Source organism: Panulirus ornatus, chromosome 52 (assembly GCF_036320965.1).
Source record: "Panulirus ornatus isolate Po-2019 chromosome 52, ASM3632096v1, whole genome shotgun sequence".
In the NCBI taxonomy this organism is placed as follows: Eukaryota; Metazoa; Arthropoda; class Malacostraca; order Decapoda; family Palinuridae; genus Panulirus; species Panulirus ornatus.
The window spans coordinates 13,487,333-13,514,520 of record NC_092275.1 but is presented as its reverse complement, the minus strand read 5'-3'; the positions used below and the strand labels follow the sequence as shown (position 1 = coordinate 13,514,520).

The 27,188-nt window shown below is 40.5% G+C and overlaps 1 protein-coding gene across 4 annotated transcripts in view; it reads left to right on the top strand.

The window, feature by feature from the left end:
- LOC139765084 (uncharacterized) overlaps positions 1 to 26,271 on the top strand; it is a 47,393-nt gene extending 21,122 nt beyond the window's left edge. For 3 of the 4 annotated variants that reach the window (XM_071692244.1, XM_071692243.1, XM_071692242.1), the window contains 2 exons: positions 935 to 1,220; positions 12,609 to 26,271. The gene's annotated coding sequence lies outside the window, so the exon portion shown is untranslated. Of the gene's footprint in view, positions 1 to 934; positions 1,221 to 11,311; positions 11,551 to 12,608 lie in introns of all 4 variants that reach the window. The other variant, XR_011716569.1, reaches the window with a different exon arrangement.
- Positions 26,272 to 27,188: the final 917 nt, after the last annotated feature.

Sequence of the window (27,188 nt, the reverse complement as noted above, 5' to 3'; positions counted from 1 at the left end):
GTGTGTATATATATGTGTACGTTGAGATATAGGTATGTATATTTGTGTGTGTGGACGTGTATGTATATACATGTGTATGTGGGTGGGTTGGGCCATTCTTTCGTCTGTTTCTATGCGCTACCTCACTAATGCGGTAGACAGCGACAAAGCAAAATAAAAAAAATAATATAAGATGAAAAAATTGTAAAGTTGGTAAGCTTTACTGGGTTATGTTGTCCTCATTGGAAAATCTTAAATCAGCATTAGTGTACTGTAGTGCTTATAGTAGCATGAGATATAGATGAAACAAGAGAAGATGGAATAGGTTTGAAAGTATTATAGGAATGCAAGATTGAGTTAAGATGTAATTGCATTTGATCATTTTGTTTAAGAAAGATCCTTGATTAAAACTAGAAAAAGTATAGGAAGCGGAGCAGAACCATGAGGAACACCACTTTTGATGAGATGGAGAGGGTATCCATTAGCATTTATTTGAGTGGACCATCAAGAGGGAAAGTGGGATATAAGAGAAAAGAGTGAAAGCGAAAAGGCAGAAGATATGCATTTGCAAAGTTTACATATTAGAATTTTGGTGTAGATGGGACACTATCAAAAGCTGTGTAGATCGTAGAGGACACAATATAGATCTCACCTTGTAAAACACAGGTAGTAGTCATTTACACCTCTGCATAGGAGGATTTCTGCCACTCTTTGTGGTCTACTTTGAAGCTCATAAAGGAGAGTACCTCATATCAAGGATGAGAGGTTGATATAATGTTGTGGGAGGAATCTAAAGTCAAAAATGCTTTATGTATAAACTTTGAGGAGTTCAGAGAAAACTGGATAAAGCAGAAAATGTATGGTATATTGGCTGAAGGTATATGTTATATTACAAAGACAGATGTATTCCTACACAAATAAATGATATTTACTCACTGTACAATTGTCCCTACAGTGAAGAGTGAGATCAGCTAAGATGTGGGAGACCTATGTTGGTCAGCAGCATTACAAACTGGCAGCATTACAAACTGGCAATCTTGGATTGGATCATTATGTTCATATCAACCTTCCTAGTCGACTTAACACGCAAGGTGATTGGCCACAAGCTCATTTGGGGCTGTCATAGGAGACATAGAGCTTATGATTCCTAGGCATGTGTTGGATATTGTATATGGCCAGACATTGTTGGCTTGGAATGTTATATTCACCTTTACTTCCGACAGTGACCTGCATCAAACTAGGTATGTGTATTTACTTTTTAAAACATAAATTAGTTACCATCATAACATTAGTATTGAAATTATCTAGATTAAGTGTAAGCAATTTACTAGGTTGTCACCACATAATTTCACTAAGTTTTGAACAATATTTTGGTTTATTTTAATGCATGTTGTACATTTGTACATTCAATTGCATCTAAGGGTCTGTCTTAGTTGAAGCTATACTCATCGTCCATTGTATTTGTATTGAAAAAAAGACATCAAATTTGAGAAAAGGACGTCAAAAGGTTTGTTATTTATTTATTTATTTTGCTTTGTCACTGTCTCCTGCGTTAACGAGGTAGCGCAAGGAAACAAACGAAAGAATGGCCCACCGACATAAACATGTATATACATACACGTTCACACACGCAGATATACATACCTATACATCTCAACGTATACATATATATACACACACAGACATATACATATATACACATGTACATAATACATACTTTCTTATCTCTTTCATACTATTCGCCATTTCCTGCATTAGCGAGGTATCGTTAAGAACAGAGGACTGGGCCTTTGAGGGAATATCCTCATCTAGGGATAGAGGAGAAAGAATACTTCCCACGTATTCCCTGCGTGTCGTAGAAGGTGACTAAAAGGGAAGGGAGCGGGGGGGCTGGAAATCCTCCCCTCTCATTTTTTTTTTTTTAATTTTCCAAAAGGAGGAAGGATAATACATACTATCTGCCTTTATTCATTTCCATCGCCACCCCACCACACATAAAATAATGACCCCCTCCTCCCTTATGTGTGTGAGGTAGCGCTAGGAAAAGACAACAAAGGCCACATTTGTTCACACTCAATCTCTAGCTGTCATGTAATAACGCACCGAAACCACAGCTCCCTTTCCACATCCAGGCCCCACAGAACTTTCCATGGTTTACCTCAGACGCTTCTCATGCCCTGGTTCAATCCATTGACAGCATGTCGACCCCGATATACCACATTGTTCCAATTCACTCTATTCCTTGCACACCTTTCACCCTCCTGTGTGTTCAGGCCTTGATCACTCAAAATCTTTTTCACTCCATCTTTCCACCTCCAATTTGGTCTCCTACTTCTCATTCCCTCCACCTCTGACACGTATATCCTCTTGGTCAATCTTTCCTCACTCATTCTCTCCATGTGACCAAACCATTTCAAAACACCCTCTTCTATTCTCTCAGCCACGCTCTTTTTATTACCACACATCTCTCTTACCCTATTATTACTTACTCGATCAAACCACCTCACACCACATATTGTCCTCAAACATCTCATTTCCAGCACATCCACCCTCCTGTGCACAACTCTATCCATAGCCCATGCCTCGCAACCATGTAACATTGTTGGAACCACTATTCCTTCAAACATACCCATTTTTGCTTTCCGAGATAATGTTCTCGACTTCCACACATTCTTCAACGCTCCCAGAACTTTCGCCCCCTCCCCCACCCTATGATTCACTTCTGCTACCATGGTTCCATCTGCTGCCAAATCCACTCCCAGATATCTAAAACACTTCACTTCCTCCAGTTTTTCTCCATTCAAACTTACCTCACAGTTGACTTGTCCCTCAACCCTACTGTACCTAATAACCTTGCTCTTATTCTCATTTACTCTCAGCTTTCTGGTTTGTAACAAAGGATAAATTGAATGGATTAGAAATATCAGTGAATTAAATGGGAAAGAAGGTAAGAAATGTAGAAAAAACCAGCTCCAATTGAAGTTCAACACAATAAGTTGAATGCAGTCAATGTGCTGATGATGATCCTAAGGATCATTTAGAAGCTCATTTAGAAAACTATGATCTTAAACAAACACAGTGTGTTTGTAATGACTTATCCAAGCTGCACTCCTCTGACCCAGGTAGCATGTCTTTTCTTTCTGCCTCACCCACACATGGACCACTGGCATTCTGCCCACAAACATACAATCTCTCTTTGTCATATTAACACTTAACACACACAGCTCATTCTTTGTAATTCTAAATTTTCCTTTGGTGAGGACTGTGCACTAGCCCTGCCTTTTGGCAAAATGATAGGAGTGGTAGATAGAAGTGATTGGTAGGAACATGTAGGCAGGAGCTTTAGGTAAAAATATTAGGTCCAAGCAGTATGTAGGAGTATTAGGTAGAAGTAGTCAGGAGGAACTTTAGGTGGCCTGTTAGGGGTGGGGCAATAAAGGCTAAGAAGCCACAATGGAGTTCACTAGTTATGGACTCTATAGCCATGGTCACCCCCTAGAGGGAGTTCCTGTTGGAGCAGGCATGAGAGATATAGATAGATTGACACCCCCAGTAAATTATGATTTTATGAAGGATGCAAAGGGGCTGTGCTGTTTCCATCAAGTATAGTTAAGTCACAGTGCAATGATGCATGGTTTATTCCAAGTTCTCTTCATTATAGGATGGAGGGAGTCTTCATTATTGTGCCTTTCACAGAGTACAAAGATTTTCGTAAAATTGCAAGAAATCATAGTTCAAGCACTTGACACTGAAATGCACTAGTTAATGAAACTTACATTTTAGGCCATTAGAAACAAACCAAAAATAAGCATTGTGTATCAGCTGGATATTGCTGTGAAGCAGAAGTTATTTCCTATATTGTTAATCATTTTAATGTGTCACAAATAACAGTACTTTATCTGGAAAAAAGTAGCACAACTGGAAATGTTCCAAGCCTTTAAGTTTGGCAGTGAAGCAGATGACTACAGAAACACTGGAAAATCCTCTCACTAATTCTTACTATACATTTGTCCCATGTGCAAAGTGAACTAATCTGTGAGTGTGAAGAAAAGATAAAGAAAGATATGGCGTTTGGGCTTGATTTAGACCTTTGTACATGGCTGGAGCTTGCCGTGTGTAAAGAAAATTCCCCCAGCAGTGGAGGAATAGTTTTGTCAATGATTTTGTATGTGTGAAGCTTGGATTTAGTTATCTCATTGCTGGGAAGACAGGTTACTACATGGAACAAGCAATTTTTTTTGTCTTCACCTAGTATAAATGGCTCAAATTGGATATACATAATTCAAAATCCAGATTGCTAACATCTACGAATTGTATGAAAATGAAAACTTGGTAGCTGAAGCTTTCGCTTGGCTTGAGATGTAGTCAAAGAAGAAGTAAAAACTTTATGTATTTGAAAGTGGGCTTGTTGAGTTGCTGAAGTGTGCTCACCTGCTTCCTTCCATTCAGCAAGAAATATTGTTTGCTTTAACATTATCAGTAACATCCTGCATTGTGGAAGGGTCATTTAGCTCGGTGAAAAGTGTAATGAAAAGAGAAGAGCAAAAATATGGCTTAACATCTCTGGTGGCAGATGATCTCTAATCTGGACTCACTGTGATGAGTATTCATTAAGCTTAGACTAACTGAGAGTAATTACAGATTGATTTGAGATGTGACTGATGAATTTAGAAAAAACTAGAAACATGCAGTAGCAGTTTTCTAATAACTAAGTAGTTAGTTATTTCTTAAGTTTATAAAACAAAAATAAATGATCTGTTGAGTAATTTTTATCATTTCCCAGTTTTTATCTAATATTTTGTCACCTTTGCACCCCTCTGAAGTATTTCTTGCAGATGTCCATGAGACACATCTGTAAATTAATAGATAGTGTTGGCTCTTTTTAAAGATTTACAAGTTATAGTCCTTGTCATGTAAACTACTGTGAGAAAAAGTATAGCCTTTTATTTATTGTTCTTACAGATCAGAAGCTTATTTGGTTAAGGGTTAAATGGTGCACCTGAACTTTTTTTTTTCTAAGATAGCTAAGACAACTAGTTTCTTAAATCAAATCCATCTCATAAATGCTATATGTATGTAAATATACTTTAGTCTAAGCCAGGTATCTAGTTTATCAATCATCCCCAAGGGAAGGATAAAGAGGTGGGTGGACTGGACTGGCTGCCAGAGTCAGGATTTCCACCTATGTGGGCTTGACTCCAGGTGGCCTGTGAATGTATCAGTCAGAAATCTTAGCCACTACACAATGGAGGTCCATAAGTTACAGTAAAAAAAAACAAAGCTCATGTTGTTATCCTTGTGTTAAATTTTTTTAATTTTTTGATATTACTGGTCAAGTGCTCTCTCAGACATTCACAGGCTCTTCATATTAGCAACATAGTTTTTTCATCTCATAACTTATTTGCACAAGCACTTTTTGCCAATGTAAACATGCTGTTGTTGAAATCCAACCTTCTGTACCTGATGTTGTGGTTGTAATATTACATTTTCTTGTGTTTCATATTAAGATTCATGTCCTCATTTGACTGTTTCATGATTTTAGTGATTATTTTTTTTATATTATACTTAACTGCCTTCTCCCACGTCAGTAAGATAGCACAAGGAAACAGATGAAGGATGGCCCAACCACCCACATACACATGTATATACATAAACGCCCACACACGCACATATACATACATATACATTTCAACATGTACATACATGTACATTCACAGACATACCCATATACATATCAATATTTGCTGCCTTCATCCATTCCCATCGCCACCACAACACACGAAAATAGCATCCCCCCCACCTCCAGGGAGGCAGCGCAAGGAACAGACAAAAGAGGCCACATTTGTTCACACTTAGTCTCTAGCTGTCATGTGTAATGCACTGAAACCACAGCTCCCTTTCCACATCCAGGCTCCACAGACCTTTCCATAGCTTACCCCACTTGCTTCACATGCCCTGGTTCAATCCACTGACAGCACGTTGACTCTGGTATACCACATTGTTGTTATTCCTTGCACGCCTTTCACCTTCCTGTATGTTCATCCCCTGATCTCTCAAAATCGTTTTCACTCCATCCTTCCACCTCCAGTTTGGTCTCCTGCTTCTCCTCCTTCCCTCTACCTGTGACACATATATTGTCTTTGTCAGTCTTTCCTCACTCATTCTCTCCATGTGCCCAAACCATTTCAACACACCCTCTTTTGCTCTCTCAGCCTCACCTCTCTTATTACCACACATCTCTTTTACCCTTTCATTACTGACTCGACCAAACCACCTCACACTGCATATTGTCCTCAAACATTTCATTTCCAAAACTTTCACCCTCCCCTGCACAACCTTATCTTATAAGCACATGCCTTGCAACCATATGATATTGTTGAAACCACTATTCCTTCAAACATACCCATTTTTGATCTCCAAGATAACGTTCTTGCCTTTCACGCATTTTTCAACTCTCCGAGAACCTTTGCCCCCTCCCCCACCCTGTGACTCATTACCGCCTCCATGGTTCCATCCACTGCTAAGTCCACTCCCAGATATCTAAAATACTTCACTTCTTCCAGTTTTTCTCCATTCAAACTTACCTCCCAATTAACTTGTCCCTCAACCCTACTGAACCTAATAACCTTGCTCTTATTCACATTTACTCTCAACTTTCCTCTTTTACACACTTTACCAAACTGTCATCAACTTCTGCAGTTTCTCACCCGAATCAGCCACCTGCACTGTATTATCAGCGAACAACAACTGACTCACTACCCAAGCCCTCTCATCCAAAACAGACTGCATACTTGCTCCTTTCTCCAAAACTCTTGCATTCACCTCCCTAACCACTCAATCCATAAACAAATTAAACAACCATGGTGACATCAAGCACCACTGCCGCAAACAAACTTTCACTGGGAACCAATCACTCTCCCCTCTTCCTAATCGTACACATGCCTTACATCCTTTGTAAAAACTTTTCACTGCTTCTAGCAACTTAACTCCCACACCGTAAACTCTTAAAACCTTCCACAAAGCATCTCTATCCACCGTGTCATGTACCTTCTCCAGATCCATAAATGCTACATACAAATCCACCTGTTTTTGTAAGTATTTCTCACATACATTCTTCAAAGCAAACACCTGATCCACACATCCTCTATCACTTCTGAAACCACACTGCTCTTCCCCAATCTGATGCTCTGTACATGTCTTTACTCTTTCAGTCAATATTTTATTTGCTTTGTTGCTGTCTCCCGCGTAAGCGAGGTAGCGCAAGAAAACAGACGAAAGAATGGCCCAACCCACCCACATATGCATGTATATACATACACATCCACACATGCACAGATACATACCTATACATCTCAACGTATACATATATACACACACAGACATATACATATATACACATGTACATAATTCATACTGTCTGCCCTTATTCATTCCCATCGCCATCCCGCCACACATGAAATAACAACCCCCTGCCCCCTCATGTGCGCTAGATAGCGCTAGGAAAAGACAACAAAGGCTACATTTGTTCACACTCAGTCTCTAGCTGTCATGTAATAATGCACTGAAACCACAGCTCCCTTTCCACATCCAGGCCCCACAGAACTTTCCATGGTATACCCCAGATGCTTCACATGCCCTGGTTCAATCCATTGACAGCACGTCAACCCCAATATACCGCATCGTTCCAATTCACTCTATTCCTTGCACGCCTTTCACCCTCCTGCATGTTCAGGCCCCAATAACTCAAAATCTTTTTCACTCCATCTTTCCACCTCCTATTTGGTCTCCCACTTCTCCTAGTTCCCACCTCTGACACATATATCCTCTAAGTAATCTTTCCTTGCTCATTCTCTCCATGTTACCAAACCATTTCAAAACACCCTCTTATGTTCTCTCAACCACACTCTTTTTATTACCACACATCTCTCTTACCCTATTATTACTTACTCGATCAAACCACCTCACACCACATATTGTGCACATATTGTCCTCAAACATCTCACCTCCAGCACATCCACCCTCCTCCACACAACTCTATCCATAGCCCACGCTTTGCAACCATATAACATTGTTGGAACCACTGTTCCTTCAAACATACGCTTTTTTGCTTTCTGAGATAATGTTCTCGACTTCTACACATTCTTCAATGCTCTCAGAACTTTCGCCCCCTCCCCCACCCTGTGATTCACTTCCGCTTCCATGGTTCCATCCGCTGCCAAATCCACTCCCAGATATCTAAAACACTTCACTTCCTCCAGTTTTTCTCCATTCAAACTTACCTCCCAGTTGACTTGTCCCTGAACCCAACTGTACCTAATAACCTTGCTCTTATTCATATTTTTTCTCTGCTTTCTTCTTTCACACACTTTACCAAACGCAGTCACCAGCTTCTGCAGTTTCTCACATGAATCAGCCACCAGCGCTGTATCATCAGTGAACAACAACTGACTCACTTCCCAAGCTCTCTCATCCACAACAGACAGCATACTTGCCCCTCTTTCCAAAACTCTTGCATTCACCTCCCTAACAATCCCATCCATAAACAAATTAAACAACCATGGAGACATCACACACCCCTGCCGCAAACCCACACTCACTGAGAACCAATCACTTTCCTCTCTTCCTACACGTACACATGCCTTACATCCTCGATAAAAACTTTTCACTGCTTCTAACAACCTGTCTCCCACACCATATATTCTTAATACCTTCCACAGAGCATCTCTATCAACTCTTATCATATGCCTTCTCCAGATCCATAAATGCCACAAACAAATCCATTTGCTTTTCTAAGTATTTCTCACATACATTCTTCAAAGCAAACACCTGAGCCACACATCCTCTACCACTTCTGGAACCACACTGCTCTTCCCCAATCTGATGCTTTGTACATGCCTTCACCCTCTCAATCAATACCCTCCCATATAATTTCCCGGGAATACTCAACAAACTTATACCTCTGTAATTAGAGCACTCACCTTTGTCCCCTTTGCCTTTGTACAATGGCACTATGCAAGCATTCTGCCAATCCTTAGGCACCTCACCATGAATCATACATACATTAAATAACCTTACCAACCAGTCAACAATACAGTCACCCCCTTTTTTAATAAATTCCACTGCAGTACCATCCAAACCTGCTGCCTTGCCGGCTTTCATCTTTCGCAAAGCTTTTACTACCTCTTCTCTTACCATGAGTCATACATCCATTAAATAACCTTACCAACCAGTCAACAATACAGTCACCCCCTTTTTTAATAAATTTCACTGCAATACCATCCAAACCCGCTGCTTTGCCAGCTTTCATCTTCTACCTCTTCTCTGTTTACCAAATCATTTTCCCTAACCCTCTCATTTTGCACACCACCTCGACCAAAACATCCTATATCTGCCACTCTATCATCAAACACGTTCAACAAACCTTCAAAATACTCACTCCATCTCCTTCTCACATCACCACTACTTGTTATCACCTTCCCATTAGCCTCTTTCACTGAAGTTCCTATTTGTTCCCTTGTCTTACCCACTTTATTTACCTCCTTCCAAAACATATTTTTATTCTCCCTAAAATTTAATGATACTCTCTCACTCCAGCTCTCATTTGCTCTCTTTTTCACCTCTTGCACCTTTCTCTTGACCTCCTGCCTCTTTCTTTTATACATTTCCCAGTCATTTGCAGTATTTCCCTGCAAAAATTGTCCAAATGCCTCTCTCTTCTCTTTCACTAATACTCTTACTTCTTCATCCCACCACTCACTACCCTTTCTAATCTGCCCACCTCCCATGCTTCTCATGCCGCAAGCATCTTTTGTGCAAGCCATCACTGCTTCCCCAAATACATCCCATTCCTCCCCCACTCCCCTTACGTCCTTTGTCCTCACCTTTTACCATTCTGTACTCAGTCTCTCCTGGTACTTCCTCAGTCTCTCCTGGTACTTCCTCACACAAGTCTTCTTCCCAAACTCACTTACTCTCACCACTCTTTTCACCCCAGCATTCTCTCTTCTTTTCTGAAAACCTCTACAAATCTTCACCTTTTCCTCCACAGGATAATGATCAGACATCCCTCCAGTTGCACCTCTCAGCAGATTGACATCCAAAAGTCTCTCTCGCATGCCTATCAATTAACACGTAATCCAATAACGCACTCTTGGCCATCTCTCCTTACATACGTATACTTATGTATATTTCTCTTTTTAAATCAGGTATTCCCAATCACCAGTCCTTTTTCAGCACATAAATCTACGAGCTTTTCACCATTTCCATTTACAACACTGAACACCTCATGTACACCAATTATTCCCTCAACTGCCACATTACTCACCTTTGCATTCAAATCACCCATCACTATAACCCGGTCTCGTGCATCAAAATTACCAACACACTCACTCAGCTGCTCCCAAAACACTTGCCTCTCATTATCTTTCTTCTCATGCCCGGTGCATAGGCACCAATAATCACCCATCTTTCTCCATCCACTTTCAGTTTTACCCATATCAATCTAGAGTTTACTTTCTTACACTCTATCACATGCTCCCACCACTCTTGTTTCAGGAGTAGTGCTACTCCCTCCCTTGCTCCTGTCCTCTCACAAACCCCTGACTTTACTCCCAAGACATTCCCAAACCACTCTTCCCCTTTACCCTTGAGCTTCGTTTCACTCAGAACCAAAACTTCCAGGTTCCTTTCCTCAAACATACTACCTATCTCTCCTTTTTTCTCATCTTGGTTACATCCACACTCATTTAGACACCCCAATCCTTCGAGAAGGATGAGCACTCCTCGCGTGACTCCTTTTTCTCTTTCCCCTTTTAAAAACAGTCAATACCCCCCCCATATAATTTTCGAGGAATACAAAACAAACTTATGTCTGTAATTTGAACACTCACCTTTATCCCCTTTCCCTTTCTACAATGGCACTATGCATGCATTTCACCAATCCTCAGGCACTTCACCATGATCTATACATACATTGAATATCCTTACCAACCAATGAACAAGAGAGTCACCCCCCTTTTTTATAAATTCCACTGCAGTACCATCCAAACTCGCCACCTTGCCGACTTTCATCTTCTGCAAAGCTTTCACTACCTCTTCTCTGTTCACCAAACCATTCTCCCTGACCCTTTGACTTAGCACACCATCTCAACCAAAACACTCTATATCTGCTACTATTATCATCAAGCACATTCAGGAAACCTTCAAAATATTCACTCCATCTCCCTCTCACTTCATCCTCGCTTGCTATTACCTCCCCATTTCTTTACTGTTTTAAGATATGTTGTTATTTTCTCTCAAACAGTTGTTCTGATGATTGTCTTTTCTATTTCAGTCTTTGTGTCCTACATTAGATATTTTGACTACACAGTGAATAGCAGTCAATCATTTCAACTGTACCGTATATCTTGCTCCAGTGCCTCCAATGCCCTTTTCATCAGTATTCTCCTAGTGTCCTTCATTGTTACTATAGTTCCAGTTGGCTATTCTATTGCTGAAATAAAGCCCTCAGTCGCATTGGTCCATTTAGAGGATTAACAACCATTTGGAGTGAAATAGTTGATGTCATATCAGGTAATCATGAGAGCTGTTTGTTGATGCAAGAATTGTGTTCAGTATATTAATATATGTAATTGCCTTTGAAATGATTCATATATATGCATAACTAGGGAGTTGAATTTATTCTTCCTTCACATTCTATAGAACTTTTTTTTTTTGACTACCTTAGCCATAATAGAATTGTTTATCATCTTCATTCCTCACACACACACACACACACACACACACACACACACACAGTGTTGGTGAGGTGTGACCTGACCTTATGCATAGCACAGATGTTGCATTTTGAAATGAGGGTAAGTTGTGAAACGTTTTAGAATCCTGCTTATGATTTAGCCGTACATAGCTTGACACCAGAGCATAACATAATGAAAATTTATGAATTGAATTATTTAGTAATAAGTGTCTGCACTGGGTTTATTTAGAAAGGAAACAGTTGTAGATTCAGATTTTTTTTCCCTTGTTAGTAGAGAAAATTTTGAGAAAAAGAAGAGAAAAGTGCAACAATTATGGATTTAGAATAGGCATATAGTAATGTGAATCATAAGGTATGTAGGAAGCTTTAATTCTATATTTTGTTCATAGAAAACTTCTGAAAGTTAAGGACTTTTACAAAGGAGCTGTGTATTTGTGAGAGTGAATGAAAATTTAAGTGTGGAAGTGCGTCAGATTTTACGGTAACATCTTAGTTTTTTATCAGTGGCATTTTATAGAATGCCATTGTCTTTAGTCACAACAGCTCATTTTCATGCATGTATTGGTGTACTGTCTTTGTTCATTTTAGCATACTGGATATCAGTGTTTAATGAGAGTTTAATGCTCTTAATCCTCCGTATATTCATCAGACAAAATTAAAGATAGACCATTTATCAGTTACTGTATTAGCAAAAATTTAACTTTAGTTGGTATTCATTATAAGACACGAGTTAAGGATGTTTGTGATCCACTCATGTTAGTGGAAATATTGTTTAAGGTGGTAGATGTATTTCAGAAAATTTACAACTTGATTTAAAGGTTTGTATTAAAGTGTGACTGCCCCATACCCATCAAGTTACTGGTTTCTTTCACAGAATCACGCAACTGGCTGCAGTACCGCGGTTTTTGCTGTACCTGCTATTATTATTCTCATCTTGGCATGGCACTATTACTATGCTGTTGCTGCAGCCAATAAGCATATGGTGGCATTGCTGAAAAATCAGCTTATTTTGGAGGGCTGTGACAAATGTTTCTCTTAAGAATTACTGGATCACATGATCAAGAAAACAGCAGAAGAAGCTGCCAGGTCTTCCCACAGCATAGAAGATGAAACAGGACACAGCAGTGACCAGACACTGGGAGGTGTAAGATTATACTGCAGGAAGTTGGATAGAAAATTAAAATGTACAATTTGTTATGATCTGTTGGAAAGGCTTCTTTCCTTTGCTGCTGTATGTAATTAACTGATTTGTAATTTGTATAGGGTTCCTGACAAATATGCCAATCATTTTGCACAAAGAAAGCTACACACTTGATTGTCTTTGCAGGCTTTGCAGTATATGTACACAGAAAAGCTTATTATTTTATTGTTGTTGAAGAAAGTCATATGTTGTGCACAGGTTAAAAATGAAAAAAATTATCTTGATTTACCTAATTTGATATGAGATTGACTTGTACAGAGTTTATACAGTGCAACTGAAGTTACAACAGCATGCGTAGAAAGATTATGGGTATTGATTCAAGCTCTGGCCATTATTTTCTTATTCTAAAAGACGAGTTTCCTGATACATTCTTTGTATGCAAATGAGATTTTTTAATTAATGGTCTGTATAAGTTTTCTGTCTTGATGGCAAGGTTTTGCAGAATCTCAAAGAACCTCTTATGAATTTGATAATATAGTACAATATGTATAGCATATACAATAATTGTTATTCCTTTTGATATATGTGAAAGGAATTATTTACCATTTTGTTTCCCATACATAATATTTGGGAGAATAGTAACAAACTCTAAATCATAAAGACATGCTGATCTAAATAGTAACACATACTGGTTTATTTAGAACCATGAAGCATATCCTGAGATCAAAGTTATATGAGCAGTAATTACACTAAGTTTATCTTTTGTAGATGGTTAGTTTCAAAGAAATCCATTTCATGAACTTAGAAGAGACACCACAGCCAAGATCTACATTTACAAGCAAGTGTGTTGGCACAAGTGGCCAATCTTTCAGTTTAGTTGTTTCCTCATTCAGGCTTCACCATCAATATAAAGGAGCAGGGAAAAGAATTACAATTATATATTTTTTACCGTAAACAAAAAGACATAATTGATTCAAGTAGTATTTTAGTTATGTTAAAAGTGACTTGTTGGTGATGCATGCTTGCACAAAAGATGCTCTTGGCATGAGAAGCGTGGGAGGTGGGCAGATTAGAAAGGGTAGTGAGTGGTGGGATGAAGAAGTAAGATTATTAGTGAAAGAGAAGAGAGTGGCATTTGGACGAGTTTTGCAGGGAAATAGTGCAAATGACTGGGGGATGTATAAAAGAAAGAGGCAGGAGGTCAAGAGAAAGGTGCAAGAGGTGAAAAAGAGGGCAAATGAGAGTTGGAGTGAGAGAATATCATTAAATTTTAAAGAGAATAAAAAGATGTTTCTCCCCTATCCTTGGGGATAAGGGAGAAAGAATACTTCCCACGCATTCCTCACGTGTCGTAGAAGGCGACTAAAGGGGATGGGAGCGGGAGGCTAGAAACCCTCCCCTCCTTGTATTTTAACTTTCTAAAAGGGGAAACACAAGAAGGAGTCACGCGGGGAGTGCTCATCCTCCTCAAAGGCTCAGATTGGGGTGTCTAAATGTGTGTGGATGTAACCAAGATGAGAAAAAAGGAGAGATAGGTAGTATGTCTGAGGAAAGGAACCTGGATGTTTTGGCTCTGAGTGAAATGAAGCTCAAGGGTAAAGGGGATGAGTGGTTTGGGAATGTCTTGGGAGTAAAGTCAGGGGTTAGTGAGAGGACAAGAGCAAGGGAAGGAGTAGCACTACTCCTGAAACAGGAGTGGTGGGAGTATGTGATAGAGTGTAAGAAAGTAAACTCTAGATAGATATGGGTAAAACTGAAAGTTGATGGAGAGAGATAGGTGATTATTGGTGCATATGCACCTGGGCATGAGAAGAAAGATCATGAGAGGCAAATGTTTTGGGAGCAGCTGACTGAGTGTGTTAGTGGTTTTGATGCACGAGACCGGGCTATAGTGATGGGTAATTTGAATGCAAAGGTGAGTAATGTGGCAGTTTATGGAATAATTGGTATACATGGGGTGTTCAGTGTTGTAAATGCAAATGGTGAAGAGCTTGTAGATTTATGTGCTGAAAAAGGACTGTTGATTGGGAATACCTGGTTTAAAAAGAGAGATATACATAAGTATACGTATGTAAGTAGGGGAGATGGCCAGAGAGCGTTATTGGATTACATGTTAATTGATAGGCGCGCAAAAGAGAGACTTTTGGATGTTAATGTGCTGAGAGGTGGAACTGGAGGGATGTCTGATCATTATCTTGTGGAGGCGAAGGTGAAGATTTGTAGAGGTTTTCAGAAAAGAAGAGAGAACGTTGGGGTGAAGAGAGTGGTGAGGGTAAGTGAGCTTGGGAAGGAGGCTTGTGTGAGGAAGTAACAGGAGAGACTGAGTACAGAATGGAAAAAGGTGAGAACAAAGGAGGTAAGGGGAGTGGGGTAGGAATGGGATGTATTTAGGGAAGCAGTGATGCCTTGCGCAAAAGATGCTTGTGGCATGAGAAGCGTGGGAGGTGGGCAGATTAGAAAGGGTAGTGAGTGGTGGGATGAAGAAGTAAGATTATTAGTGAAAAAGAAGAGAGAGAGGCATTTGGACGATTTTTGCAGGGAAACAATGCAAATGAGTGGGAGATGTATAAAAGAAGAGGCAGGAGGTCAAGAGAAAGGTGCAAGAGGTGAAAAAGAGGGCAAATGAGAGTTGGCATGAAAGAGTATCATTAAATTTTAGGGAGAATAAAAAGATGTTTTGGAAGGAGGTAAATAAAGTGCGTAAGACAAGGGAAAAAATGGGACTTCAGTGAAGGGGGTTAATGGGGAGGTGATAACAAGTAGTGGTGATGTGAGAAGGAGATGGAGTGAGTATTTTGAAGGTTTGTTGAATGTGTTTGATGATAGAGTGGCAGATATAGGATGTTTTGGTTGAGATGGTACGCAAAGTGAGAGCGTTAGGGAAAATGATTTGGTAAACAGAGAAGAGGTAGTAAAAGCTTTGCGGAAGATGAAAGCCGGCAAGGCAGTGGGTTGAATGGCATTGCAGTGGAATTCATTAAATAAGGGGGGTGACTGTGTTGTTGACTGGTTGGTAAGGTTATTTAATGTATGTGTGATTCATGGTGAGGTGCCTGAGGATTGGTGGAATGCTTGCATAGTGCCATTGTACAGAGGCAAAGGGGACAAAGGTGAGTGCTCAAATTACAGAGATATAAGTTTGTTGAGTATTCCTGGTAAATTATATGGGAGGGTATTGATTGAGAGGGTGAAGGCATGTACAGAGCATCAGATTAGGGAGGAGCAGTGTGGTTTCAGAAGTGGTAGAGGATGTGTGGATCAGGTGTTTGCTTTGAAGAATGTATGTGAGAAATACTTAGAAAAACAAATTGATTTGTATGTAGCATTTATGGATCTGGAGAAGGCTTATGATAGAGTTGATAGAGATGCTCTGTGGAAGGTTTTAAGAATTTATGGTGTGGGAGGCAAGTTGTTAGAAGCAGTGAAAAGTTTTTATCGAGGATGTAAGGCATGTGTACGTGTAGGAAGAGAGGAAAGTGATTGGTTCTCAGTGAATGTAGGTTTGCGGCAGGGGTGTGTGATGTCTCCATGCTTGTTTAATTTATTTATGGATGGGGTTGTTGGGGAGGTGAATGCAAGAGTTTTGGAAAGAGGGGCAAGTATGCAGTCTGTTGTGGATGAGAGAGCTTGGGAAGTGAGTCAGTTGTTGTTCGTTGATGATACAGCGCTGGTGGCTGATTCATGTGAGAAACTGCAGAAGCTGGTGACTGAGTTTGGTAAAGTGTGTGAAAGAAGAAAGTTAAGAGTAAATGTGAATAAGAGCAAGGTTATTAGGTACAGGAGGGCTGAGCGTCAAATCAATTGGGAGGTAAGTTTGAATGGAGAAAAACTGGAGGAAGTGAAGTGTTTTAGATATCTGGGAGTGGATCTGGCAGCGGATGGAACCATGGAAGCGGAAGTGAATCATAGGGTGGGGGAGGGGGCGAAAATTCTGGGAGCCTTGAAGAATGTTTGGAAGTCGAGAATATTATCTTGGAAAGCAAAAATGGGTATGTTTAAAGGAATAGTGGTTCCAACAATGTTGTATGGTTGCGAGGCATGGGCTATGGATAGAGTTGTGTGGAGGAGGGTGGATGTGCTGGAAATGAGATGTTTGAGGACAATATGTGGTGTGAGGTGTTTTGATCGAGTAAGTAATGTAAGGGTGAGAGAGATGTGTGGAAATTAAAAGAGTGTGGTTGAGAGAGCAGAAGAGGGTGTTTTGAAATGGTTTGGTCACATGGAGAGAATGACTGAGGAAAGATTGACCAAGAGGATATATGTGTCAGAGGTGGAGGGAACGAGGAGAAGTGGGGGACCAAATTGGAGGTGGAAAGATGGAGTGAAAAACATTTTGAGTGATCGGGGCCTGAACATGCAGGAGGGTGAAAGGCGTACAAGGAGTAGAGTGAATTGGAACGATGTGGTATACCGGGGTCGACGTGCTGTCAATGGATTGAACCAGGGCATGTGAAGCGTCTGGGGTAAACCATGGAAAGTTGTGTGGGGCCTGAATGTGGAAAGGGAGCTGTGGTTTCGGTGCATTATTACATGACAGCTAGAGACAGTGTGAAAGAATGGGGCCTTTGGTGTCTTTTCCTAGCGCTACCTCGCACACATGAGGGGGGAGGGGGTTGTTATTCCATGTGTGGCGAGGTGGCGATGGGAACAAATAAAGGCAGACAGTATGAAGTATGTACATGTGTATATATGTATATGTCTGTGTGTGTATATATATGTGTACATTGAGGTGTATAGGTATGTATATTTGCGTGTGTGGACGTGTATGTATATACATGTGTATGTGGGCGGGTTGGGCCATTCTTTCGTCTGTTTCCTTGCGCTACCTCGCAAACGCGGGAGACAGCGACAAAGCAAAATAAAATAAAATAATAAATAAGTTTGTTGAGTATTCCTTGGAAATTATATGGGAGGGTATTGATTGAGAGGGTGAAGGCATGTACAGAGCATCAGATTGGGAAGGAGCAGTGTGGTTTCACAAGTGGTAGAGGATGTGTGGATCAGGTGTTTGCTTTAAAGAATGTATGTGTGAAATACTTAGAAAAGCAAATGGATTTGTATGTAGCATTTATGGATCTGGAGAAGGCATATGATAGAGTTGATAGAGATGCTCTGTGGAAGGTATTAAGAATATATGGTGTGGGAGGCAAGTTGTTTGAAGCAGTGAAAAGTTTTTATCGAGGATGTAAGGCATGTGTATGTGTAGGAAGAGAGGAAAGTGATTGGTTCTCAGTGAATATAGGTTTGCGGCAGGGGTGTGTGATGTCTCCATGCTTGTTTAATTTGTTTATGGATGGGGTTGTTAGGGAGGTGAATGCAAGGGTTTTGGAGAGAGGGGCAAATATGCAGTCTGTTGTGGATGAGAGAGCTTGGGAAGTGAGTCAGTTGTTGTTCGTTGATGATACAGTGCTGGTGGCTGATTCATGTGAGAAACTGCAGAAGCTGGTGACTGAGTTTGGTAAAGTGTGTGAAAGAAGAAAGCTGAGAGTAAATGCGAATAAGAGCAAGGTTATTAGGTACAGTAGGGTTGAGGGTCAAGTGAATTGGGAGGTAAGTTTGAATGGAGAAAAACTGGAGGAAGTGAAGTGTTTTAGATATTTGGGAGTGGATTTGGCAGTGGATGGAACCATGGAAACGGAAGTGAATCATAGGGTGGAGAAGGGGGCGAAAATTCTGGGAGCCTTGAAGAATGTGTGGAAGTCGGGAACATTATCTCAGAAAGCAAAAATGGGTATGTTTGAAGGAATAGTGGTTCCAACAATGTTGTATGGTTGTGAGGCATGGGCTATGGATAGAGTTGTGCAGAGGAGGGTGGATGTGCTGGAAATGAGATGTTTAAGGACAATATGTGGTGTGAGGTGGTTTGATCGAGTAAGTAATGTAAGGGTAAGAGAGATGTGTGGTAATAAAAAGAGTGTGGTTGAGAGAGCAGAAGAGGGTGTTTTGAAATGGTTTGGCCACATGGAGAGAATGAGTGATGAAAGATTGACCAAGAGGATATATGTGTCTGAGGTGGAGGGAACAAGGAGAAGTGGGAGACCAAATTGGAGGTGGAAAGATGGAGTGAAAAAGATTTTGAATGATCGGGGCCTGAACATGCAGGAGGGTGAAAGGCGTGCAAGGAATAGAGGGAATTGGAACGATGTGGTATACCGGGGTCGACGTGCTGTCAATGGATTGAACCAGGGCATGTGAAGCGTCTGGGGTAAACCACAGAAAGTTCTATGGGGCCTGAATGTGGAAAGGGAGCTGTGGTTTCGGTTCATTATTACATGACAGGTAGAGACCGAGTGTGAACGAATGGAGCCTTTATTGTCTTCCTAGCGTTACCTCGCGCACACGAGGGGGGAGGGGGCTGTTATTTCATGTGTGGCAGGGTGGCGATGGGAATGAATAAAGGCAGACAGTATTTTTTTTTTTCCCAAAGAAGTAACAGAGGGGGCCAGGTGAGGATATTCCAAAAAAAAGGCCCAGCCCTCTGTTCTTAACGCTACCTCGTTAACGCGGGAAATGGCGAATAGTTTAAAAGAAAAAAAAAGTATGAATTATGTACATGTGTATATATGTATATGTCCGTGTGTGTATATATATGTATACATTGAGATGTATAGGTATGTATATTTGTGGGTGTGGGTGTGGATATATTTATTTATATATTTTGCTTTGTCGCTGTCTCCCGCATTAGTGAGGTAGCGCAAGGAAACAGATGAAAGAATGGTCCAACCCACCCACATACACATGTATATACATACATGTCCACACACGCAAATATACATACCTATACATCTCAATGTACACATATATATACACCCACAGACATATACATATATACACATGGATCAGGTGTTTGCTTTGAAGAATGTATGTGAGAAAATGGATTTGTATGTAGCATTTATGGATCTGGAGAAGGCATATGATAGAGTTGATAGAGATGCTCTGTGGAAGGTATTAAGAATATATGGTGTGGGAGGCAAGTTGTTAGAAGCAGTGAAAAGTTTTTATCGAGGATGTAAGGCATGTGTACGTGTAGGAAGAGAGGAAAGTGATTGGTTCTCAGTGAATATAGGTTTACGGCAGGGGTGTGTGATGTCTCCATGGTTGTTTAATTTGTTTATGAATGGGGTTGTTAGGGAGGTGAATACAAGAGTTTTGGAAAGAGGGGCAAGTATGAAGTCTGTTGTGGATGAGAGAGCTTGAGAAGTGAGTCAGTTGTTGTTCGCTGATGATACAGCGCTGGTGGCTGATTCATGTAAGAAACTGCAGAAGCTGGTGACTGAGTTTGGTAAAGTGTGTGAAAGAAGAAAGTTAAGAGTAAATGTGAATAAGAGCAAGGTTATTAGGTACAGTAGGGTTGAGGGTCAAGTCAGTTGGGAGGTAAGTTTGAATGGAGAAAAACTGGAGGAAGTAAAGTGTTTTAGATATCTGGGAGTGGATCTGGCAGTGGATGGAACCATGGAAGCGGAAGTGAATCATAGGGTGGGGGAGGGGGCGAAAATTCTGGGAGTCTTGAAGAATGTTTGGAAGTCGAGAACATTATCTCGGAAAGCAAAAATGGGTATGTTTGAAGGAATAGTGGTTCCAACAATGTTGTATGGTTGCAAGGCGTGGGCTATGGATAGAGTTGTGCGCAGGGTGGATGTGCTGGAAATGAGATGTTTGAGGCCAGTGTGTGGTGTGAGGTGGTTTGATCGAGTAAGTAACGTAAGGGTAAGAGAGATGTGTGGAAATAAAAAGAGCATGGTTGAGAGAGCAGAAGAGGGTGTTTTGAAATGGTTTGGGCACATGGAGAGAATGAGTGAGGAAAGATTGACCAAGAGGATATATGTGTCGGAGGTGGAGGGAACGAGGAGAAGTGGGAGACCAAATTGGAGGTGGAAAGATGGAGTGAAAAAGATTTTGTGTGATCGGGGCCTGAACATGCAGGAGGGTGAAAGGAGGGCAAGGAATAGAGTGAATTGGGTCGATGTGGTATACCGGGGTTGACGTGCTGTCAATGGATTGAATCAGGGCATGTGAAGCATCTGGGGTAAACCATGGAAAGCTGTGTAGGTATGTATATTTGCGTGTGTGGACGTGTATGTATGTACATGTGTGTGGGGGTGGGTTGGGCCATTTCTTTCGTCTGTTTCCTTGTGCTACCTCGCAAATGCGGGAGACAGCGACAAAGAAAAAAAAACATAATTCATACTGTCTGCCTTTATTTATTCCCATCGCTACCTCGCCACACATGGAATAAGTCCCCTCCCCCCTCATGTGTGTGAGGTAGTGCTAGGAAAAGACAACAAAGGCCCCATTCGTTTACACTCGGTCTCTAGCTGTTATGTAATAATGCACCGAAACCACAGCTCCCTTTCCACATCCAGGCCCCACAGAACTTTCCATGGTTTACCCCTGACGCTTCACATCTCTGTTTCAATCCATTGACAGCACGGCGACCCCGGTATACCACATTGTTCCAATTCTATTCCTTGCATGCCTTTCACCCTCCTGCATGTTCAGGCCCCAATCACTCAAAATCTTTTTCACTCCATCTTTCCACCTTCAATTTGGTCTCCCACTTCTCCTCGTTCCCTCCACGTCTGATACATATATCCTCTTGGTCAATCTTTCCTCAGTCATTCTCTCCATGTGACCAAACCATTTCAAAACACCCTCTTCTGCTCTCTCAACCACACACTTTTTATTTCCACACATCTCTCTCACCCTTACATTACTTACTTGATCAAACCACCTCACACCACATATTGTCCTGAAACATCTCATTTTCAGCACATCCACCCTCCTGCACACAACTCTATCCATAGCCTACGCCTCGCAACCATACAACATTGTTGGAACCACTATTACTTCAAACATACCCATTTTTGCTTTCCGAGATAATGTTCTGGACTTCCACACATTCTTCAAGGCTCCCAGAATTTTCGCCCCCTCCCCCACCCTATGATTCACTTAGACTTCCATGGTTCCATCCGCTGCCAGATCCACTCCCAGATATCTAAAACACTTTACTTCCTCGTTTTTTTCCATTCAAACTTACCTCCCAATTGACTTGACCGTCAACCCTACTGTACCTAATAACCTTGCTTTTATTCACATTTACCCTTAACTTTCTTCTTTCACACACTTTACCAAATTCAGTCACCAGCTTCTGCAGTTTCTCACATGAATCAGGCACCAGCGCTGTATCATCAGCGAACAACAACTGACTCACTTCTCAAGCTCTTTCATCCACAAGAGACTGCATACTTGCCCCTCTTTCCAAAACTCTTGCATTCACCTCCCTAACAACCCCATCCATAAACAAATTAAACAAGCATGGAGACATCACACACCCCTGCCGCAAACCTACATTCACTGAGAACCAATCACTTTCCCTCTTCCTACATGTACACATGCCTTACATCCTCGAAAAAAACTTTTCACTGCTTCTAACAACTTGCCTCCCACACCATATATTCTTAATATCTTCCACAGATCATCTCTATCAACTCTGTCACATGCCTTCTCTAGATCCATAAATGCTACATACAAATCCATTTGCTTTTCTAAGTATTTCTCACATACATTCTTGAAAGCAAATATATGATCCACACATCCTCTACCACTTCTGAAACCACACTGCTCTTCCCCAATCTGATGCTCTGTACATGCCTTCACCCTCTCAATCAATACCCTCACATATAATTTCCCAGGAATACTCAACAAACTTATACCTCTGTAATTTGAGCACTCACTCTTATCCCTTTTGCCTTTGTACAATGGCACTATGCAAGCATTCCGCCAATCCTCAGACACCTCACCATGAATCATACATTACTTTAAATAATCTTACCAACCAGTCAAAAACACAGTCACCCCCTTTTTTAATAAATTCCACTGCAATACCATCCAAACCCACTGCCTTGCTGGCTTTCATCTTCCGCAAAGCTTTTACTACCTCTTCTCTGTTTACCAAATCATTTTCCCTAACCCTCTCACTTTGCACACCACCTCGACCAAAACACCCTATATCTGCCAGTCTATCATCAAACACATTCAACAAACCTTCAAAATACTCACTCCATCTCCTCACATCACCACTACTTATCACCTCCCCATTAGCCCCCTTCACTGAAGTTCCCATTTCTTCCCTTGTCTTACGCACTTTATTTACCTCCTTCCAAAACATGTTTTTATCCTCCCTAAAATCTAATGATACTCTCTCACCCCAATTCTCATTTGCCCTCTTTTTCACCTCTTGTACCTTTCTCTTGACCTCCTGCCTCTTTCTTTTATACATCTCCCATTCATTTGCATTTTTTCCCTGCAGAAATCATCCAAATGCCTCTCTCTTCTCTTTCACTAATAATCTTACTTCTTTATCCCACCACTCACAACCCTTTCTAATCAACTCACCTCCCACGTTCTCACGCCACAAGCATCTTTTGTGCAAGCCATCACTGCTTCCCTAAATACATCCCATTCCTCCCTCACTCCCCTTACCTCCTTTGTTCTCACCTTTTTCCATTCTGTACTCAGTCTCTCCTGGTACTTCCTCACACAAGTGTCCTGTATATACATGTGTATGTGGGTGGGTTGGGCCATTCTTTCGTCTGTTTCCTTGTGCTACCTCGCTAACACGGGAGACAGCGAGAAAGCAAAATAATGAAATAAAAAAAAGATGTTTTAGAAGTGCGTAAGAGTAGAGAAGAAATGGGAACATCGGTGAAGGGGGCTAATGGGGAGGTGATAACAAGTTGTGGAGATGTTAGAAGGAGATGGAGTGAATATTTTGAAGGTTTGTTGAACATGTTAGATGGCAGAGTAGCAGATATAGAGTGTTTTGGTCGAGGTGGTGTGCGAAGTGAGAGGGTTAGGGAGAAAGATTTGGTAAACAGAGAAGAGGTAGTAAAAGCTTTGCAGAAGATGAAAGCTGGCAAGGGAGTGGATTTGGATGGTATTGAAGTGAAATTTTTTTTTTTTTTTTTTTTTTTTTTTTTTTTCCTCCAAAAGAAGGAACAGAGGGGGCCAGGTGAGAGTATTCCAAAAAAGGCCCAGTCCTCTGTTCTTAACGCTACCTCGCTAACGCGGGAAATGGCAAATAGTTTAAAAGAAAAGAAAAGATGTATGACTCTTGGTGAGGTGCCTGAGGATTTGTGGAATGCATGCATAGTGCCATTGTACAAAGGCAAAGGGGACAAAGGTGAGTCCTCAAATTATAGGGGTATAAGTTTGTTGAGTATTCCTGGGAAATTATATGGGAGGGTATTGATAAAGAGGATGAAGGCATGTACAGATCATCAGATTGGGGAAGAGCAGTGTGGTTTCACAAGTGGTAGAGGATGTGTGTATCAGGTGTTTGCTTTGAAGAATGTATGTGAGAAATACTTAGAAAAGGAATTGGATTTGTATGTAGCATTTATGGATCTGGAGAAGGCATATGATAGAGTTGATAGAGATGCTGTGTGGAAGGTATTACGAATATATGGTATGGGAGGCAAGTTGTTAGAAGCAGTGAAAAGTTTTTATTGAGGATGTAGGGCATGTGTACTAGTAGGAAGAGAGGAAAGTGTTTGGTTCCTAGTGAATGTGGGTTTGCGGTAGGGGTGTGTGATGTCTCCATGGTTGTTTAATTTGTTTATGGATTGGGTTGTTAGGGAGGTGAATGCAAGAGTTTTGGAAAGAGGGGCAAGCAAGCAGTTTGTTGTGGATGAGAGGGCTTGGGAAGTGAGTCAGTTGTTCACTGATGATACAGCACTGGTGGCTGATTCAGGTGAGAATCTGCAGAAGCTGGTGACTGAGTTTGGTAAAGTGTGCGAAAGGAGAAAGCTGAGAGTAAATAAGAGCAAGGTTATTAGGTAAAGCAGGTTTGAGGGACAAGTCAATTGGGAGGTAGGTTTGAATGGAGAAAAACTGGTGGAAGTGAAGTTTTAGATATTTGGGAGTGGATTTGGCAGCGGATGGAACCATGGAAGTGGAAGTGAGTCAGGCTGGGGAGGGGGCAAAGGTTCTGGGAGCGCTGAAAAATGTGTGGAAGGTTAGAACATTATCTTGGAAAGCAAAAATGGGTATGTTTGAAGGAATAGTGGTTCCAACAATTTTATATGGTTGCAAAGCGTGGGCTCTAGATAGAGTAGTATGGAGGGGAGGGTGGATGTGTTGGAAATGAGATGTTTGAGGACAATATGTGGTGTAAGGTGGTTTGATTGAATATGTAATGAACGGGTAAGAGAGATGTCCGGTAATAAAAAGAGTGTGGTTGAGAGAGCAGAAGAGGGTGTTTTGAAATGGTTTGGTCACATGGAGAGAATGAGTGAGGAAAGATTGACCAAGAGGATATATGTGTCAGAGGTGGAGGGAACGAGAAGTGGGAGACCAAATTGGAGGTGAAGGATGGAGTGGAAAATATTTTGAGTGATTGGGGCCTGAACACGCAGGAGGGTAAAAGGTGTGCTCAGAATAGAGTGAATTGGAACGATGTTGTATACCGGGGTCAACATGCTGTCAATGGATTGAACCAGGGCATGTGAAGCATCTGGGGTAAACCATGGAAAGTATTGCAGGGCCTGGATGTGGAATGGGAGCACTATACATGACAGCTAGAGACAGAGTTTGAATGAATGTGGCCTTTATCTTTTCCTAGCGCTGCCTCATGTGCATGCGGGGGAGGAGGTTGTCATTTCATGTGTGGCGGGGTGGCGATGGGAATGAGTAAGGGCAGACAGTATGAAAGTAAAACCAGTTGAATATGAGCCCCTCTCACATAACAAGTGATAGTGAATATAGTGCCTAATCTTCCCTCTTCGTAACTACTGTTCATAATGATATCCCACAAATACTCAGTACTCAGTGCCAATACTGCACTGACAGTAATATAATTGATAGCTTCATTGCTACGGCACCCCATATAACACTCTTTGTATTAAATGTAGAATAGATGAGAAGAGTGCAACACTCACCAAGCGTCTAATTTCAGATTGTGAAGCAAATATTATATAAGGGTCTTTTTCATTTAGATTACTATTCGAATGTATCCCTTAAGTATGTATTCACTGTAATAAAAACAATTTTGAAAGTTAAGTTTAAGCTTGAGATCTCTCTCTAAGCCCAGAATCTTTATCCATAATCAGTTTATGGTATCTGGGGGCTAATATCTCTTGTATTTGTAAAATCTTACCTGCACAATTTATCTTTCTAACGCCATTACTGGGAAGCATCATTCCACTGTAGGTTGATAGAATGTAGACATTAATTATGTAGATCAAAGGTATGCATAGAATATGTAAGGCCATGTTCCTTGAAGACTGGAAATTCAGACTTGTTTTGTAACTATGACAGTGTTCACACCTCTTGTAATAGCTAATGCCTGCATATTGCCTTGTATTTAGTGATGTACCACAATAATGCACATGTATTCTCAGTGAAGGAAACTGAATTCCCTATGGCTGGTATTAATTTTTTTTGGTGGTGGACATTGCATCCTCCCCTCCTGTTTTTAAATTCAGACATTTTTTAAATTCAGCCTTAGATTTTTCTTGATTTTTTTGAAAAAATGGATTTTCTTGAAAATTTCAGCATAGATGCCTTTAAATATGCTAAATATGAATCTCTGGTCAAAACATAAAAATTCGTATAATTAGTTGAGTAATTAGCATATCAATATTATAATTAATTAAAGTTAATTGCTTAATATTACGAAATACATCTTTTAACTCCAGATAATTAATCACCATCTAGAATAACATCTACACACAAATTTTCATTAAAATCTGAGGAAGTTGAAAATCTGGGCAATATGCAAGGCTATTATATATAGCCATGGATTTTTCTTTGATTTTTTTTCGAAAAAATGGATTTTCTTGAAAATTTCAGCATAGATGCTTTTACGTATCCTGAATATGAATCTGTGGTGAAAACAAAAATTTTTATAATTAGTCGTAATTAGTATATGCATATTATTATAATTAAAGTGTTAACTAAGCGCTTAATATTACGAAATCCAGTCTTTTGACTCCAGATACTTAATCACCATCTAGAGTAACATCTATACACAAATTTTCATGAAAATCTGAGGAAGTTGAAAATCTGAGCAAAATGAGAGGCCTTGGATTTTTCTTCATTTTTTCGAAAAAATGGATTTTCATGTAAATTTCAGCATAGATACTAAGTGTGCTGAATATGAATCTCTGGTCAAAAATTAAAAATTCGTATAATTAGTAGAGTAATTAGCATATGAATATTATTAATTAAAGTGTTAATAAGCGCTTAATATTACGAAATCAGTCTTTTGACTCCAGATACTTAATCACCATCTAGAATAACATCTGCACACAG